Source organism: Sciurus vulgaris (assembly GCF_902686455.1).
Source record: "Sciurus vulgaris genome assembly, chromosome: 7".
Taxonomy (NCBI): Eukaryota; Metazoa; Chordata; class Mammalia; order Rodentia; family Sciuridae; genus Sciurus; species Sciurus vulgaris.
In genome coordinates, this window is record NC_136467.1 from 76,562,193 (window position 1) to 76,583,632 (window position 21,440).

Sequence of the window (21,440 nt, forward strand, 5' to 3'; positions counted from 1 at the left end):
GCAACCTTTTAATTCTTGACTTAATCTGTAGAAACATTTTTCCCAGCACTGTTAGGTTGTCATGGATGTCTACTTGCAATTTTGGCTTTCGGCCTTGAACTTAAACATAGTCCAGTCAATAGGATGCTCCTGGCTACCAGTGCAAAAGTCTGATTCAGTGAAGAACTGTATAGTACAGTCGATTATCTCTCATGAGAGTTCAGCTTTGGTCAGGTTGGTGACTCAGTGATTCAATGATGTCACCAGAGACCTAAATTCCTCCCACATTTCTGCTCTGTTGCTCTCAGTCACTTTGGAATTCACAGTAGTCCTTTTATGGTTGCAAAATACCTACCAGGAGCATATGATGCAATATATACTCTTGCTCATGTTCTAAGAGAGTGCCTTTCCCTCCGACTGTGACTGGAGCAATGCAGGCAATGTGCTTATGTGACTTCTCCTCTGTGTCAGTAGCCAGAGCAATGCCATGTGCTGACTGGCTTTAACTAAACAGGACAATTTGACCCTAGATCTCTTTTTTCTCAGTCATTTGTGGGTAGAGAGGGAATATCTAGACAAAATCAGGATTGTATTAGAAAGGAAGAAAGAAAAGTGGGTTTTCTGAAAGTTATTAATGTTCCTTACTGATATTTTCAGTAGCCTCTAAATAGCACCTGTAGGAAGCATATAGAAAAATTTACCTCAACTACAATTATCTGCTAACTGAACCAAACTATGTAATAAATCTTCATTAAGTTGGTATAAGAATAAATATTGTTTTTTTTTCAGTACTAAGGAATGAGCCTAGGGGCCCTCCATTGCTGAGTCACATCCTCAGTCGTTTTTGAGACATCTGAGGCTGGCCTGGAACTTGAGATCTCCCTGCCTCAGCCTCTGGAGTAGCTGGGATTATAGGTGTGTTCCACTGCGCCTGGCTGAGATACTCTTCTAGAAGCAAAACTTTTGCTTTAGTTCTATTCCGTTTGAAGAGTTACTTTTTGGAGATCCAGCAAGCTTAGATGTAGAAGAGAATAACTTCATATTCTTTTGAACTGTTTTTAAATCATCAATGAGTTTTCTTTTTATTAGTGACTTATTTATACATAACATTGGGGTTCATTTTGACCTAACTATACAAGCATTTAATGTAATTTGTTTCGATTTGGTCCTCAATACTTCCCCTTCCCTTTCTTTCTCTGCCTCCTGTTCCCTTTCCTCTTCTTTACTGGTCTTCCTTCTTTTTATTTATAGCTTTTATTAATTGGTGCTTTATAGAGATCTATAAAGGTGATATTCACGATTCACTATGATATAGGATAGTTTGATAAGTTCATCATTCCTCCCTTTCCCTCCTCAATCCCCTTCCTCTGCCACTGGCCTCTCTGTTATACTGTTTTGAACCAAGATTGTTAAAAAGGCGAGGGCTCTGACAAGACCCTAGCAAAACTGATGCAATGTTAAATATCGCAGATAGTCTCTTTATACATATAGTATTAATATTTTCAAAGTTTTGGCTGAGAACCCTTGCACCATTTTGAAGATGTTGATGAATAGTTTCTAGAAGCGACTCTCAAAATAACATTCGTTTAAATATTGTCAGTAAACAAATACATAGATAAAACTCCAAAGTTGACTGCACCAAGTTTCTCCATGTCAGTTTCACTCATTTGTGTGTTGAAAAAAATATATGAAGTAGTTGTTTCTCCATCACTTGCTTAGATTTGCTATGATTCTGGAGTAGATGGCATCTTTTTTTTCATTTTGACAGTGCACTGCTTAGTGCTGATGAAGGGTTGGAGCCCTTTGCTGAGGGTTTGGTGGCTATGTCAGGCTCTCCTGAAGGCCACTTGCTATGCACTTTTCTCCCATTAGCTTCTCTTTTCTGCCTTATTTTCCCCTGGTCATGACCTCTCCATGGCTACCCTTGCCACCTTTCTCATTCCCAACTTTTCTCTTTCTGATTTTCTCATTGCTCTCCCTTTTTTTTTTTTTTTATTAATTGGTGCTTTATAGATACACAAAAAGGTGAAATTCTCTTTTCTGATTTTTTCATTGCTCTCACTTTTTGTTCTATTCCTTCTATTCCCTTTATTATCATCATCCTTCTTATCAGAAAAATTTTTCCAGAATGTGATAGGTAATATTTTGCATAAAATATTAATAATTTGATCCTCTTTTGCCAATTATTGATCCACAGAGGAGGGAGAGTGAAGGAAATCCTCATTGTAAAGGAATGTCAGTGAGTGTGTGTGTGTGTGTGTGTGTGTGTGTGTGTGTGTATGTGTAGTATTTAATAAAATGAAAAACATATATTTTCTCTTTTAAATAATCATATTAATGACTGGTCTGATGGATAGAAGACAGTGCACTTCAAGTATATTAATAAATTCATATTTTGGCCAAGGACTTTAAGGTATAAGAATGTCCTTGACTAAAAATGAGGAGGGTACACACATAAGGTGGCCTGGAGTGGGTATCAGAGTCCAAGCAGGGTGAGTAGGGCATTCACTTGGGGGTGAGGAACCTGGCTTGAGGTTTTCAGAGAATGGCTGGGGGTAGGACATTCTTGTGGGTCATGTCCTGAGTGAAATAAGGGGGAAATCTTTGTGGGGGAAGTAGTAGCTTCATATAGGGCAATTGTTTAAGCAAGAAATATATTAAGGTTAATGGGAGGTAGGGTCTTCACTGCCAGAAAAAGGAATTGAGAATACAGAAAGGGAGAAATTTGGAAATAAACTCCATGGAGTTGAAATTTGTAGCCCTGAATGACAGTCTTCAGTATATGCAGATAGACACCTTAATAACTATAGATGTAAATGCGTGTGGATTTATATGTACATGCAGACACATGTATTCCAAGACTCCTAAGCTCTGTCCACTGAGTGGTCTTGGGAACAGTGATACCTTTAGTGGAGTAAGAACTCCTAAGATTCAGACCTTGGCTTCTAAATATCATTCTTAAGGGAATGTGGAATTCATATAGAGATGGATAATTTCAGGTCTGGGGGAGGGAAAGTACAAAAGAGTTTGGAACATCTAACATGGGAGATTGGGTCAGGAGGATTGCAAATTCAAGGCCAGCCTGGACAGCTGTGAGAACCGTGTCAAAATAAAACATTTAAAGTACTAGGGGCTTGGGATGTAGCTCAGTGGTAAAGTGCCCCTGGATTTGATCCCCAGGAACAAATAAAGAAATAAAATAAAATAAATAAATAAATAAAAAAGCAAGGAAATGCTCAAAGAAAGATGAGAATGTACCAAAGGACACAGGGGCCACTTTGATGTGTTCCCACTGGCCAAATCTCATTGAATTGTGCTTCTGATTAATGATAGTAATGAATTGTAGTTCATAGAATAAAATGAATAGTAAATCTACTAATGAAAAATAAATGAATGAATAAATTAAAAGTTTCAAAGTATGTCCCCACAAAAATATTGTTAATTATATAGGGGAAAAGAGTAACTTCACAGTTGAGAAAACTGGCAGAAATCATCTTAAACAAAGTGAACATAACCTATAATAGAAGAAATCACCATCATATACTATTCAACAGGAACACAACATCAGTTCTGTGATACTTCTATTGAAGATGCAGAATCTGAATTTAATTGTGAGGTAACATTAGACAAACCCAAATTGATGGATATTCTAGTTGTAATTTTCTAAAGTGTCAAGGTCATGAAAGTTAAGAATGAGCCACAACTCCTAATTGAAATAAATTAAGGACATGATAATTAAATGTAACACTTGATTCTGAACAGAGCCCTTTTGCTATAAATAACATTATCAGACTGAGAATAGATGGCATTGTTGTTTCAATATTAATTTTCTGACTTTGATAATTATATTGTAGTTATGTGAAAATGTCTCTTTTTTGGTAGGAAATATATAATGAAAGTATTCATGGTTGATGGCACATTAGGATAGCAACTTATTCTCATATGATTTAAGAAAAAAGTTATTTGTTGGTATCTGCTACTTTTCTCTGTTTTACAATAAAACATTTATCTATCTATACACAAATAGGTGAAAAACTGAAAATCAAAAGTGGGAAATTATTTACAGCTGTGGGGACAAAAATTTTTTTCTTTTCTTTTTGAGAAGAAGGTATATGAATGGAAATTTGAAGGATGGGAGGATATGATCAGAGATGAAGGGAAATCATTCCAGGCAAAGAAACTGCCTGCTGTGTTGTCTCCTGAATCTCCCACTGAGCCCCCTGTCCTGAGCTACTGCCACCATTCCGCCTTCTTATTTCCTGCTCAGACTATTGCAACAGCCTCCTAATAGGTATTCCGTTTCCAGACAAGGGACATAGAACCTACTGTGTGTTTAAAGCAAAGGGTTTAAGATGAGAAGGTAGAATGTAGGATGTAAGATGACTTTTCCATAGGAAAGTAAATCCTCATACTGAGTAGTAAGGAGGTATGTGGTGGGCAGAACCCGGGGCCCAGGGTTACGCCACGTGCATCCGAAGATGGCAACTGGCAGAGAGCAAATGGCATTCTGAATATGCATGGAGAAAGACAGAACCGTATTTACAATTGGCTGTATTATAATCAGTTCAGCTGCCTAGCACGTGGACAGATATACTTTACATGTATGCTTGAGTGAGTGACTGCTTGACCTTTAACAGGATTGGATGGACATATCTGGTTACAATTGCTTATGCATGAGACTGCTTATATATTGAGGGTGTTATCTGAATAAAGGAGAAGCTGCTTCATGAACTTCTAAAGAGTATGTGTCTTCTGTCCCGCTGCTTGGAGCCACTTGGAGCCGCCGGGCAAAGAAGCCGTGGTCTTTCGTAAGAGTGGTGCGAGCTGCTTGAAGCAGCCCATCAGCAAGTAGCAGCGGCTTTCCGCAGAGGTACCCAACTGTGTTAGAGAATTTCTATTCCACAGACAGAGCTGTGAAGTACCACTATGATAAAGAACTAGCTAATTAGAAACAGCATCTGTAAAACAAGCACCCAAGTTGAAGGCTGTTTTTGAAGCCATCTTAAAGAGAGATGTTTACCTCGTCTATCTGCTTTGGGAACTAGGATCTAGCTGTTAAAATAAAATCCATTATTGTAAGTTATAAAGGTTTATTACAGAAATTCATGATGGTGCAGCAAATTGAAAATTAGAAGTAAAAATTATCTATTACCCTTCAACTCCAATTATCACCGGCAAATGTTCTTAAAACAACCCATCTAGATATCTGGGGCAAACCTCGGCTTTTCTGGTGGAAGGTGGGGTGGGTGTGGGGGGCATGGAACCCAGGGCTTTATGCATTCCGGGCAAGAACTCTGCCACTGAGCTATACTCCCAGCCCTCCGTCTTCTAAAAAGAATTAATGATAATTATATTGTACTCGTCTTGTATGGCTATGAAATAACATTTGAGGACATGATTTTTAAAAGCACAGATATACTGTTTAAAAATTTACATATTTTTTCTTACAATAAATAGTACTGTAATACCAAATATCTGTTTTTTTTGTATGTGTCTCCATTTTTTTTCAAAGACAGGAGTAGTGAGTGCTTTATGTCTGTAATCCCAGCTACTAGGCAGGTAAAATAATCCTTCAAAGTGCAATCAAGTCAAATGCTAAATGTTTCAGGTATTTTTATTTTAATTTTTTAAAAAAATATTTATTTTTTAATTTTTTACAGACTGCATTTTGATTCATTGTACACAAATGGGGTACATCTTTTGTTTCCATGGTAGTATATGATGTAGATTCATACCATTCTTGTAATCATACATGTACATAGGGTAATGATGTCTGACTCATTCCATGATTTTTCATATCCCCCTCTCATTTCTTTCTAATAATCTAAAGTTCCTCCATTCTTCTCTCACTCCCCACCCCCACCACCCCCATTATATAGCATCATCCACTTATCAGGGAAAACATTCAGCCTTTGGTTTTTTGGGATTGGCTTATTTCACTTAGCATGATATTCTCTAATTCCCTCCATTTATTTGCAAATGCCATAATATTATTCTTCTTTATGGCTGAATAATATTCCATTGTGTATATATACCACAGTTTCCTTTATCTATTCATCTGTTGAAGGGCATCTAGGTTGGTTCATAATCTAGCTATTGTGAATTGAATGGCTATAAACATTGATGTGACTGCATTACTGTAGTATGCTAATTTTAAGTCCTTTGGGTATAAACTGAGGAGTGGGATAACTGGGTCAAAAGGTGGGTTCATTCCAAATTTTCTGAGAATTCTCCACACTACTTTTCAGAGTGGCTGCACCAATTTGGAACTCCACCAGCAGTGTAAAAGTGTGCCTTTTTCCCCACATCCATGTCAACATCTATTATTGTTTGTGTTCTTGATAATAGACATTCTAATTGGAGTAAGATGAAATCTTACAAAAGAGCCAAAAACATACAATGGAGAAAAGATAGGCTCTTCAACAAATGGTGCTGAAGAAACTAGAGATCCATATGCAGTAAAATGAAATTACATCTCTATCTCTCGCCCTGCACAAAACTCAATTCAAAATGGATCAAGGACTTAGGAATTAGACCAGAGACCCTGCACCAAAGAGAAGAAAAAGTAGGCCCGAATCTTCATCATGTTGTCTTAGGACCAGACTTCCTTAACAAGACTCCCAAAGCACAAGAAATTAAAGCAAGAATCAATAAATGGGATGGACTCAAACTAAAAAGCTTTTTCTCAGCAAAGGATACAATCAATAATGTAAAAAGAGAGCCTACAGAGTGGGAGAAAATCTTTTCCACACGCACTTCAGGTAGAGCACTTATCATCACAATTTATAAAGAACTTACAAAACTTTACACCAAAAATAAAAAGAACCCAATCAATAAATGGGTCAGGGAACTGGACAGACACTTTACAGAAGAAGACACACAGGTGATTTAATAAATATATGAAAAAGTGTTCAACATCTCTAGTAATTAAAGAAATGTAAACTGAAACAACTCTTAAGATTTCATCTTACTTCAATTAGAATGGCTATTATCAGGTATTTTTAGAAATAAAAATTGGAAAACTTCCCTCCAGAAGTAATATATCAAGGAACAGAATCACCAATTATAATGAACAGGCTACCAGAGACTTGTAAAAGTTGGTTGCTTCACCTAGTCTGGTTAACTTTTTCTGAGAACACCCAAAGTATATCCTTAAATATTCTGCGTGACTTTTAACCTTCACGTTACTAAGAATAAGGAGGGTAAAAAGATACATAAAGAATTTTTAATACACTTCACTAACAGAATTTAAGCAGCATTGACTTATGAATAGAATGAATAATGCTTCAGCCAACATTTATGCTATTTTAAGAAGGTAATTGAAACAGGAGAATATTACAGAGGTATAAAATTTTGCAGTTAGTTCCACTAACTAAAATAGATAGCTTTTATTTATTGCAAAATAAAAAGTATAATGCTATGTTAAAATGGTAATGAAGCAATAGAAGCAGTAGAACAAGACACTTTCTTATACTCTTTTGACATATGGCACTCAGTTACCTTCTTTGTGGATTATCTGCTTTATGAATTATATGAAGCATTTAAAAAAACATTTAAGGATGGTTTCTATTCCTGTCCAGTACATTAATTATCTTCTTTACCACTTGGTCAACATATGCTCAGATAAACCAAGCTCATTTTGGTGCCACTGAAGGCAAAATGCAATTAGGAAGGAAAATTTACTTCTGTATCCACCATAGAAAAAGGTCCCCAAACACATATGAATGACTTTCGAGTATCCACTATTTTACATTCTATCATTAGGAGAGATAATTGGAAACTGAATAAAACATTTTTTAAAAAAGAAATCAGGGTAATCATTTTACCCATGTTGCCTTCCTTTTAAAGTTTAGGGAGTTCTATGTATTATTTATAATACATAAAGATTCTGAAGAACAATGACCTTATGGTAGAAGAAAGGTGAAATAATTAGTTCTAACAGACAATAATATTGTATATGTGTAATTACCATCATCATTATTTTTGTGTCAGACCTCAAAGTAGGCATTGATTGTCATTGCAATTTTGTAGACAAGGAAACCAAAGATTTTGACTGGAGTGGTCCTGGATTTGTATCCAGACTCTGCCATCGGTTGCTCAGGGTCTCTTGCAAGTAGACTATCTATATTTGGAAGCAGTTGTTACTTTAGGATTTAAAAGAACTTAGATTATTTCTTTTTCTTTTCCCTTGTATATTTATTGAATGCTCCTGTGCTGCAGGCATGGAGCTCTAGATTACAATAGTATTAATACCCAGTTTCTGCCCTTAAGAAACTTCACCTTTAGGAGTTCTTAAGAAGGTTGATCTGGGAGTGAGAGAAAACCTAATTTAAAGTGACTTGAGGAAAAATAGAGACGGTATTAACTTAACATAATTAAATAGTCCAGGGACAAGACTGGTTTCTGGTTTGAACTAGAGCTTTAAACAATTTTCTGTCTCTCCATTATTTGGTTCTACTTCTTCATTTTTGTTCTATTCTACAACCTCCAGTTGTAATATGACTCTGATACAAGTCCTTGTTCAGGTTCCTCAGCCCAATTTTCACATATCCCATTAGTTCTTCTTGGGCACAGACTTCTCACTGAACCAATCACTGGGACTTGAGGCATGACTTGTGCTAAGTGGCTTTGCCCTAGGACATGTATGGTTCCTCTGTCCTGGGTAAGCCAATGTCATCAGAAGCTCCTGTGCTTAGTGTAAGAGAAAGGGCACTAACACAAGGAGTGCCCTTTAGTCACTCGGAGAAAGATGAATAGGATTGGGAGCAAAGAATAATGTCCATCAGAGAGGTGAAAACATCAAGCGACTGGACCATTAGACTATACGATATAGAGAAGTCTGCAGAGACAAGAGGGGTGCTTGACTCAGTCTTGGCCATGTCAAGGAAGTAGACCTGGGGAAATTCTGTTCAAGCACAAACCTGAAAGAGAAGTGGCAGGAGCCCTACACTGGGCCAGAGAGGTAGGCACAATGAGATCAGAAATTTCCTGGGGCTCATGTGATGGATCTTGATTTTACTGTGAGAGAACTGGAATAGATGTCCTTCCAGCACCTTTAATGATGCATCTTGTGCATCATTAAAGAATTGGTTTTGGGGTCTTATAGTTTTATGTTAACTTTGTTCCTATTTGCTCTCTCAATTCCAGGAAGGCACTTGGCCTGTTTCCTGCATGTTATAGTTTTGGTATTCCTTACTATAACATATCTATTGGGATTTAGTAGTTATATCAAGAATCAACTCTGGGGAAGTGATCCAGGGGAATTTCTAAATCTTTAAACTGAATAATGGTGGCCTAAACAAAGCATTATTCTCTACAAAATAATTTGATAAATTTGTCCTTTTGTATCTGTGAATGCCCGATCAGTGGATTCAACCAACTGCAGGTTGAAAATATTTGGAAAAAATTGCAACTGTGGTGAACATGTACAGACATCTTCTCTTGTTATTATTGCCTAAACAACACAACATAACAGCTATTTACATACTATTTATATTGTATTAATCTCTTATAAGTGATCTAGAAATTATGTGAAGTGTATGGGAGAATGTGCACAGATGATGTGTCAATACTACACCATTTAACACAAGCAATTTGAGCATCTGAAGATTTTAGGATATGTGAAGTTTCCTAGAACCAGTCCTTCTTGGGTACTGAGGGGCAGTTGTATATGACAGAGGTGGCATTTCAAATTGTGGGGATGAATTTTCTATGAACAGATTCGGACTCCTTAGTAGCCATCAATAAAAAATAGAGTTAGATCCCTGCCTACCACCAGAATAAATACCAAAGTCATCAATAATTTACATAAAAATTCATAGTGCTAGATGAGAACTTTGGGGTTTCTTTTTTAAAAATGAACTTGTTTTAATAAAGACCTAATCTAATTAAAATCAGAGTTGAAATCAATGAAATTGGAACAAGAAACAATTCAAAAAATTGCCAAAACAAGCAGTTGGTTCTTTGAAAAAGTAAACAAAATTGATAAACCCTTAGCCACACTAATGAAGAGAAGGAGAGAGAAAACTCAAATTACTAGAATTCATGATGAAAAAGGAAAGAAGACAGACACCATTGAAATACATAACATAATTAGAAGCTACTTTGAAAATCTATACTCCAACAAAATAGAAAATATCAAAGACATTGACAAATTTTTAGAGACATATGGTCCTCACACACAAACTGAATCAGGAACAGATCAATTTCAAGCAACAAAATAGAAGAAGCCATCAAAAGCCTAAGAACCAAGAAAAGCCCAGGACCAGGTGCACTCTCAGTTGAATTCTACAAGACCTTTAAAGAAGAACTAATACCAACACTCCTCAAAGTATTCCAGGAAATAGAAAAGAAGGGAACCCTTCCAAACTCATTCTATGAAGCTAGTATCACTCTGATTCCAAAACCAAAGACTTATCAAGGAAAGAAAACTTTAGATCAATATCCCTGATGAACATACATGAAAAAATCCTTAACAAAATTCTGGCAAATTGCATACAAAAACATATTAAAAAGATAGTGTGAACCATGGTCAAGTGGGGTTTATCCCAGGGATGCAAGGTTGGTTCAACATCCAGAAATCAATAAGTGTGATTCATCACATCAATAGACTTAAAGTTAAGAATCATATGATTATTTCAATAGATGCTGAGAAAGCATGTGATAAAATACAGCACCCCTTCATGCTTAAAGCATTAGAAGAAACAGGATAGTGGGAACATACCTCAACATTGTAAAGGTTATCTATGCTAAGCCCACAGACAACATAATTCTAAATGGAGAAAAACTGAAAGCATTCCCTCTAAAAACTGGAACAAGACAGGGATGCCCTCTTTCACCACTTCTATTCAACATCATCCTAGAAACACCAGCCAGAGCAATTAGACAGACCAAAGAAATTAAAGGGATATGAATAGGAAAAGAACAACTCAAGCTGTCACTATTTGCTAATGACATGATTCTATAATTAGAGGATCCAAAACACTCCACTAGAAAACTTCTAGAACTAATAAATGAATTCAGCAAAGTAGCAGGATATAAAATCAATATGCATAAATCTATTGCATTTCTATTCATAAGTGATGAATCCTTTGAAAGAGAAATTAGGAAAACCACTCCATTCACAATAGCTTTAAAAAATTAAAAAACTTGGGAATCAATGTGATAGAAGAGGTGAAAGACATTTACAATGAAAACTACAGAACACTAAAGAAAGAAATTAAAGAAAACCTTAGAAGATGGAAAGATCTCCCATGTTCTTGGATAGGCAGAATGAATATTGTCAAAATTAATCATTCTACCAAAGGTGCTATACAGATTCAATGCAATTCCAATTAAAATTCCAATGATGTTCCTCACAAAAATAGAGAAAGCAATCATGAACTTCATCTGGAAGAATAAGAGACCTTGAATAGCCAAAACAATCCTGAGAAGAAAAAGTGAAGCAGGAGGTATCACAATATCAGACCTTCAACTATACCCCAGAGCAATAGTAACAAAAACTGCATGGTATCAGCACCCAAATAGACAGGCAGACCAATGGCACAGAATAGAAGACACAGAGACAAAAACCACATAAATACAATTAATTCATACTAGACAAAGGAGTCAAAAACATGCAATGGAGAAAAGATAACCTGTTCAACAAATAGTGCTTGGAAAAATGGAAATCCATATGCAGTAAAATGAAATTAAACCTCTATCTCTCACCCTGCACAAAACTCAATTCAAAATGAATCAAGGATCTGGGAATTAGACCTGAAACCCTTCACCAAATAGAAGAAAAAGTAGGCCCGAATCTCCATCATGTTGGCTTAGGACCAGACTTCCTTAACAAGACCCCCATAGTGCAAGAACTAAAAGCAAGAATTAGTAAGTGGGATAGATTCAAACTAAAAAGATTTTTCTCAGCAAAGGAAACAATCAACAATGTGAAAAGAGAGCCTAGAGAGTGGGAGAAAATCTCTTCCAACTGCACTTCAGATAGAGCACTTATCTCCAAAATTTATAAAGAACTTACAAAACTTTACACCAAAAATACAAATAACCCAATCAATAAATGGGTCAGGGAACTGGACAGACACTTTACAGAAGAAGACACACAGGCAATTAATAAATATATGAAAAAGTATTCAACATCTCTAGTAATTAAAGAAATGCAAACTGAAACAACTCTAAGATTTCATCTTACTTCAATTAGAATGGCTATTATCAAGAACAGAAATAACAATAGATGTTGATGTGGATGTGGGGAAAAAGGCACACTTTTACATTGCTGGTGGAATTGCAAATTGGTGTAGCCACTCTGGAAAGCAGTGTGGAGAATCCTCAGAAGAATTGGAGTGGACCCACCTTTTGACCCAGTTATCCCACTCCTCTGTTTATACCCCAAATTAGCATACTACAGTAATGTAGCCACATCAATGTTTATAGCAGTTCAATTCACAACAGTTAGATTATAGAACCAACCTAGATGCCCCTCAACAGATGAATGGGATAACAAAACTGTGGTATATATACACAATGGAATATTATTCAGCCATAAAGAAGAATAGTATTATGGCATTTGCAGATAAATGGATGAAATCGGAGAGTATCATGTTAAGTGAAATAAGCCAATTCTGAAAAATCAAAGGCTGGATGTTTTCCCTGATAAGGGGATGAGGATATGTAATGGGGGTGGGGGAGTGGGGAGTGAGAGAAGAATGGAGGAACTTTAGATTATGTAGAGGGAAATGAGATGGGGGGTATGAAAGATGGTGGAGACAGACATAATTACCCTATGTACGTGTATGATTACATGAATGGCATGAATCTACATCATGTACAACCATAGAAATGAAAAGATGTACCCCATTGGTGTACAATGAATCAAAATGCAGTCTGTAAAAATAAAAAAGTAATTAAAAAATAAATGATCTTATATTAATAAAAACCCTTATAAATATACAACAAAATCTAGAAGCCACAAAGAAAAGATTGATTAATACACTAATTTACTAAAAATAGATAATTCTGCAAGGTAAAAAGTACCATTAACAAAGTTAAAAGACAAATTCCGTAAGAGGAAAAATAATGCAACTCAGATTATTTACTTAGAAATAATTTCATAATATTAAAATAATTCCCAAAACCAATCAGAAAAAGAACAACCACCTCATAAGACAAACTGATAGAGGATATAAGCAGCATTCAGAGAAAAGGAAATACTGATTTTTTTAAAACCATAAATGTATTCTCAAACAATTTCATAATTAGAAGGAAAACAAATGATGTCATCATGGGATCCTTTTGTTTTTTACTTATCAGATTATCAAAGATCCTAGATTTTGATAACACAATATATTGATGATAGTTGGGAGGGACAGGAGCTCTCACATTGCTGCTGAGAATTTTAACCAATATAAATTTTCGGGGGGAAATTTGGCAATAGCTATCAAAATTATGTATTGATTAACATATTGAATTATAGTTTGTAACAGCAGACGTTTGTACAAATAAAAATTCTTTAAATATCTCTTCATAAGTAGCACACTAGTTAAATTCTGGTGTATTTATATCTGGAATATGATACAGCCATTAAAAATAACAATGCAGTATGAAATAATCTCCAATATATAAGAGAGAACTGCAGTGCAGAATGGTATGATTTCATATGTATAAACTGTGTGACAGTGTTCTCATTTAATATCTCTGGAATGACACATAAGAGAAATTGGTTAGTGACTACCTCCTGGGATAGAAATTGGTGACTGTTAGAACTGGGTGGCACAAAGTTTTGTGCATAGATTGCCTATTCAAAGGATCATTCGCCTCCCTAAAGTACAAGCCAGCTGACTCTTCTCTTGAAATGAAACCACCTTTCTTATGCTTGCATCTTCCAGAGACTATGTGCCACGTTATCTAATGAGATGGGTACATAAAACCCTCCATAAAGTATAAAGTACTGAATAAGTATTCAGTACAAGTAAGGAATAACTATTATCAGTACAGGTCTAATGTCTCAAATTATGTTAATTTGACAAGCAAAGCAAGGAACGGTTGGAGTAGAAAAATAAATTTCCTTGATGCTGAGTAGACTTAAGCTAAGCTTTCCTCTTATCTGAGTATTTAATTTTTCCTTGTCAGAGTAAGAACCACATCTTTCCAAAGTTTAGTACTGTGCTTAGTTCACTGTGGGTGTTTAGTGAATGTTAAATAATAATAATAGCTATATATGGATCATTGCACAACTTGGTAATACTTTCTCTTGAATTACACCTTTTAGCAAGCCCTTTTAAAAATATATTCCTCTAACTAAAGTAAGGTGCAATAACTCACAGTGAAAATTGATATTTATATAAAAAAGAGAACTGGCACAAAATCAATGATTTAAACTGCAACTTTCCAATTCCCTCTTGGTGGCATTAATAATGGTGCCCTTTTGTGGTGTCTTTTCTTTTTTTCAAATACAAAATTATAATTGTGATAGGCTGGCTAGAGGGAATAGTCTTCCCATTTGCTGTTTTTTATTCCCCCTCCCTAGCTTTTATATTTTGTGATGTGCCATGGGGGAAGGGAATAAAAGGAACAATAACCTAATTTTAACCTTTAATTGCTCTTGTTCTTTGGCAATGTCTCTGGTTTCACAGTCTTCCTGCTCATTATACTATCTCACTCCTCAGCCATTTTACATGGATATGTGGGGGTTGAGAGAAATGATCTCTCATGTCTCCTCCAACTCAGAAGCTCCTCTATGTTTCTGAAGGGAAGATGTACGCTTTATGTGCCTTATGTTGTTTTTGGTTTTGAAGAATTATGTCCGTTGAAGAAACCTGAATAAAATATTAATTCTTTAAAAGAATGCAAATTCTCTAGGTCCTTTAAGAATGTATCCATGGGGCTGAGTTTCAGAAATCCTGGTAAAATGAAAATACATATTCATATCCCCATGCTTCACATATGTTGGTTGTCCTTACCTGGAATGCTCTTTCTTTGCCTGGAAACTCTGTCTCCGCCCTCCATGCTCGCCTCCCTTCTGAGTCCTTCCCCAGCAGAGCAGAGTCAGCTGTTCTCTTCCAGGTTCCCACCCATCTCACAGCCCTGCATCACTCTTCTGGGCTCTGTAGTTCTCTGCTTTTGTGATTGTGTCTCCCAATCAGACTGTGAGCTCCTTTTCAGCGAGCATGTTTCATACTCATCTTTTAACCCACAGTGGCTGGAAGATAGCATGTGTTCACCAAATATTTCCTGAAGCAATGAATGAATGAAGGATTGAAAGTAAGTCATCTGGAGTTTGGGCTTTGCTCTGCTACCAATAATGTGTGTCCCTGAGAAACTGGATGATGTTTCCAGATTTCGGTTTCCTCAAGACTAAAATGAATGGATATGTTAGAAGTTCTCCTGGGTGTGTTTGATGACTTTGATTTATTAATTATCTTCTTTCAGCAGGGATTCTATCTTCCGTGTCATTGTGTATAGTGCATTGCTTAATAAATGCTTATTAAATTGCTTAGAAGAACATAAGTCTAAAAAGTGACATTGTCTATAAATAAGTGGTTGGGCAAATTATTGGTTCCACCTCCAACCAAAGGACTGGTCTTCCACGGCAACTGTGAAAGAGAATACATCATATAGAGCTTTGGGTTCATATTTTCTTGCATCTTCAACCATAAAGGACAAATATGGAGGGTGGTAGAGGTCAATAAAAGTCTTAAAGAGGCAATAGTTAATAAAAATGTATGAGGACTATCATCACTAATCAGTAGCATTTACTGAACACCTATTTTGTGCCACAGAAATTAGGCACATCATTTCTAATACTCAACTTTACAAGGAAGAAGAGAGAACTAACTTTAGAGAAGTTTCGTGGCCTGCAGTTGCAATTATCTATGGCTACAACAAGATACCTTAAACATGGTGTAAAGAATGACCACTTTCTTTGTATTCTGGAGGTCAGGAATTGAGAAGCAGCACAGTGGTATACTTTGTTTCTGCTCCATAATGTCTAGGGCTTCTGCTGGGATGACTTGGGGCTGAGAATACCTGGAAAACTGAAGGCTGGAAGACTTAGGAATGAATGTTGATGGTCAGCTGGAGCTGCAGTTGAAGCAGTCGGCCAGAATACCCACATATCTGGGCATCCTCACATGGTGGCTGGGATCCAAAAGGAGCCATCCCCAGAGGACCAAGAAAGGCTGTCTTGCTTCTCATGAACTACTTTCAGAAGTTGTGTAGTTCCAGTTCCCCTGAAGTCATATGCCTCCCTGACTCAAGGGATGGGGAACATAGACCCTACCCCTTAGTGGGAGGAGATCTAATCTCATATTGTAAGAAAAAGCATGTATGATAAGAGACCTTGTTGTAGGAATCTTGGAAAATCTCCCACACTTGCCCAAGAATCCAGACCTAGAGAGAGATAGACACAAGATTCAACAAGTCCATTTTAGCTCAGGCCCTGCACACTTTTCCTCGTATCACGGGGCCTCAGTTGTGTCATGATGCTAGGAATTAGGTGGACAGTTCCTTTATTTGTAACTCTGTTTATTTAAGTAATATTAATCTACCAAGGAGCTGCAGTGCACCAGGGACATTGTCCATCACTTCAACAGACTGTTGTCATATACACCATATTGGTTTAATTTATCTCCACTTTTAATTCTAGGCACCAAATCATACTCTTAATTTTTTTAAGACGGTTTAACAATTTCCTCAATGCCAGTCAAGAGCATACACGCCCAGAGCCTTGGGCCACAAGTTCATGCATTTGTTACTTATCTTCCCTGCTGTGGATGTCAGACTGAGACTCTGCTGTGACAGCAGAGGCATGTAAGTAACCAAGCACTAAAGGAATTTAGAGTAATTAGAGGGTATGTATTAAAAGGGGTTATTCAGATGAAGTTCTGCAAAGGAGCTGAATTTAGATGAGGTTAAAATGTGGAATCTGCTCTGACCCTCACTCTCTCCTCATTTCCAATAGGATACACAAAACTAGTCAGACATTGGTAAGTGTGCATGTGTGTGCATTACAAAATCCAAGAGCAAAATGAAGGTTGTCAGAGGCATGACCTCATCCCTCTTCTGCTCAGCACACTGCTTCTGTTTCTTCATTCAGAGTCAGAGCTTCTTAATAGCCATGGAGACACCTCTGGCTAACGATTCTGTGCTGATGCACTTGGCAAAAGAAGGGCATGGAAGTGAGTCATTGAATTCACTGATAAGGAGGAGAAGATTAATTAGAATAACCAGATGCTCAGGAAAGGAGTAATAAAAATTTGCCCCCAAATCTGGGCAAATTAAACTCACCTAATTGATTTCAGTCATGCTTTAGTTTTACTCGAATGGAATGGGAAAGAATGGGAAAGAGTTAAAGTCTGGTCAAATACGAAGCTTTTAAAAAAACTCCTATTTAATACATGATCTCACATTCTGTAGTTTAGCGTTACAATTAGGTATGACTTTTAATCGTAAAGGCATGAGGAGACAATTTTAAAGCAGATGGAAGAAATCCATCTGACTTCCATAGCAACAAGAGGTTTTCTGAGTCAGCTGAGCAGCGAGAATATTAAAAAGGAAAACAGACTCCCCAAATGTGGGGAACTGATGTGAAACCACAATATTAGAGAATAAAATGGTTTTGGAAATAGGACCAGGCTCTCTTGAAAGTTCCTGCTTCATTTCCATCACTGGCACAGTATTATTTTCTATTCATAATTAGATAAACATACAGTCTGTAAATAAAGCAGTTTGGAACCTGTAGTCTTACTCATCAGTGTGGGGAAAATAAATGCTTTTTAATATGAGTGTTCTATTTCTTAAGAGAAACACATAAAATCGGCAATAGCAGGAGGCGATAATTGAAGGCATATCGGGTGCTAACACATAGAAGGCATTTGAAGAGGGCCACTATGCCCAGGTGAGTTCCTGAGATTAGAAATCCTGTGAAATTTAATGACTGGGGGAATCAGAAGAAACCGAGGTATACAGTTAAAACACTTGTTACAAATGTTAAACTATACTAGAATTCCTCCATTTTCTAATTCTCTGATACCTGACCTGGCATTTTTCTTCCATCCACCCTCCCTTTTTTTGAGTGGTTTTCCCTTGTCCTCTCCCCTCTCCCCTGACCTGCACCTCCACAGTTCTAACCAGATACCTGTTATAAGAGGCATCTGAGTTTTACAGAGAACCTAAATTCACTACCTAGAACAATGTGAAGGCAGAATATAAGCTTTTCAAACTTAACTTCTCCTATGACTTGAATGATCTTGCCATTCATGTGTTGGAAACTTAACACAGTACTGCAGCAGTGTTGGAAGGTGGGGCCTTTTGGGAGGTATTTAGGTCACGAGGGCTCTGCCTTCACGAATGGCATGCCTCTATCAAAATGGTTTGGGTTCGCACTTCTCCCTCACACCTGTTCACCTTCTGCTTTGTCTTCTGGCCATCAGGGCTTCAGAAACTCCCTCCTCCCTCACTCTACACTGGGCCCATCTTCTGTTGTTCACTTCTCTCACTTTGGGCTTCAGTTCACTGCTTCGGTTGGGATCATTTCACCTGTGGTCTTGGCTGTGAGCAGACCTCTTGCCTAGAGAGTAATCAAAATAGCCATTTACTCTATGTCCAGGAGCCAGGTGTATCATTAGTGCCCCCACGGTGCCCATGTACATAAACCACCCTCCACATCTCCACAGGGAACCCCACACACTCCAGCATAACAGATTTTATTTTAGCACTTGACTTTCTGGTTGTAGTTTATAAAACTTAATGTCAGAAAAATCTGTATCACTGTCATGTCTAATTTTTACATAAGAATCGAATAAAAACAATTATATAAAATTAAAAAAAATGGCTTGTGGGAGTGAGTTTGCTCTCTTCTGCTTTTCTTCCATATGAGTATGTGGCAAGAAGGCCCTTACCAGTCACCAGATGCTAGCACCTTGATCTTGGACTTCCCAGGCTCCAGAACTATGAACAGTAAATTTCTGTTCTTTATAAATTACCCATAGTATTTATCTATAATTACACAACCATAGAAATGAAAAGATGTACCCCATTTGTGTACAATGAATCAAAACGCAATCTGTAAAAATAAAAATAATAATGATGAACTAGGATATTTGGTGGAAGAAATATCTAAGCAGCAAAACATTTATGGTGCTGAGTGGCTTCTCTTAACTGCTTATTGTAAGTATGAGAAAAGGAAAGTGATTTAAATATGGAATTTATACCAGAAGGGAAGCAGAACTTAAATATTTAGAAAATTATCATCATGGTCTCTGCCTTTTTGGAGGTATATAGCTTAGAAAATGGTATACGGGCATCTGTTTCATTCATTTGAATATTTATTGGCTATTTACTCTATGCTGGATTCTCTTATAAACATTGGGGAATTAAAATTGAAGAAGACTGATAAGATTCCTGCCATGGTAAAGTCTACATTCTAGTTGGGGGAGAAGTCAATACACATTTACATAAATTAGTTTCAAATTGTGGCAAATGTTATGAGGGAAAAAAGAGGGACAGACTGGAGGAAAGGGGTGCTCTAGACAGAACAGTCAAGGAACTGGTGAGGTGACTTTTAAGTGTAATTCTGCTTCCCTAATGGGCTTGTAAATGAAAATTATCTCTATGGCTCCTCCCACTAAAAAACAATTTTAAAATCAAACACTATGTGAATATAGCCTAAATATAAAGAATTTTGCTAATAGGGAGTATATATAATGTAAATGTGGCAAGCTCCCTTCCCTCTTCATACTCCACATTCTCTCCATGAATTTCTAGGGCTAACCATTAAGCTGCACACCCTTACCCAAGCATTTTTATCAATACAAGATCTGCATTCCACTATATGCTTTCCCCCCCAGTTAACATAAAAATTAGAAAAACAAAAAATAGAAAAATAAAAAATATATCTTTGAAATCTTTCCATGCAAATACATATAGTTTTTCTTTTTTTCCATTGGGAAGATAATTTAGCTTGTAGGAAATTATAAAGCAAATGAAAATATTAAAACATTCAGATAAAATGACTCAGGAGATGTGCTCCACTGTGCTCTTTTTCCAATGTCAAATGACTGAGATAGTGAGTCTTAGATACCTATTGAGAGTCCCTTAAAAGTTAGGGGATAGGGTGAAAAATGACAGTGTAAGGCCGAGCTCATTCTAAATTCTGAGAGTTAATTCTAACAATGTTTCACAAAAACATAGATGGTCTTGGCTAGCATCTATGAAAACAAACTTCCAAATGTCCCCTAATAGAGGTCATCTACATAACTGTGAAGAGAAAAAATTCTTTCCTTTATTGCCTTAAAAAGAGTTAAAAAGAGGTTCAAATAAAAAAATTGTTCTTAGATTCAAATTATTTGAAATACATTGCTAAAGCAGTCACCTCAGAAGATAGGAAATAATTAGCTTTAACAATGTTGACTGCCTCTTGTATTTTTAAAAAGTCCTCAAATGCCAGCTCTACTTCAGCAAAGATTCCCCTCAGCTGGTACCTCAAGTTGTTTAGGAATACCCCAAAACATGTTTCCAAAGCTTCTTAAATTTAGTTGGGTATGATGATACATTATGGGGGTGGGAGGGAGGCAAGAATGCAGGAAGGAGGGACTGTACAGAGGGAAAATAGGGGTGGGAGAGGTGGGGGGAAAGAAAAAGTAACAGAATGAATCAAACACCATTACCCTATGTAAATATATGATAACACAAATGGTACGCCTCTACTTCATGGACAAACAGAGAAACAAGATATATCCCATTTGTTTCCAATAAAAATAAATTTAAAAAAATTTAGTTGGGTAGATTGTACTGAGCTGTCTCTGTGCCATAGGATGCTGAGTTTCTGAAGACGAACTGTTTTAACAATGGTGTCAATTTCCACATTATTTTACGTACTGAGCAACAAGGTTGGCATATAATAGAACTCAGTCACTCAACTCAGTGAAAAGCAAAAAAAGAACTGAATTAAGAAATAAGTAGAATCCAACTTTATAGTCTGCTAGTAATGGTCAAACTAATATCAAATACCTTTATCATTTTATTCTCACAGGATTTCATAGTTTGTGGAGTTGTTCTTACTTAAAAAAAAAAAAAGAAAATGAAATAACAACAAAAACATTGTAAATAGTATGTACAAGTTTACATGGCAAGCGAGTAGCATCCCAGATCTCTAAGACTTAAAAAATATGTTTTAAAATGTATTTCCTTTTAGAATGTTTCATTTTTAGTACTCATGTTCTGTCACATTCTCTAACTCAAGCCTAAAACACATACATAATCAGGATTTTTTTTTTTTAGATTTAAGATTGAATGCTGCATTGGTTATCTATTGCTGTCTAACAGATTACCACAAATTTAGCACTTAGCACACCCTTATTATCTCATAGTTTTGTGAATGAGGAGTCCAAGCACAACCTGGCTAAATGTTTTGTACAGGATCTCATGGGTGGGGGAGTTAAAATTCTACATGTGGTCATCTACAT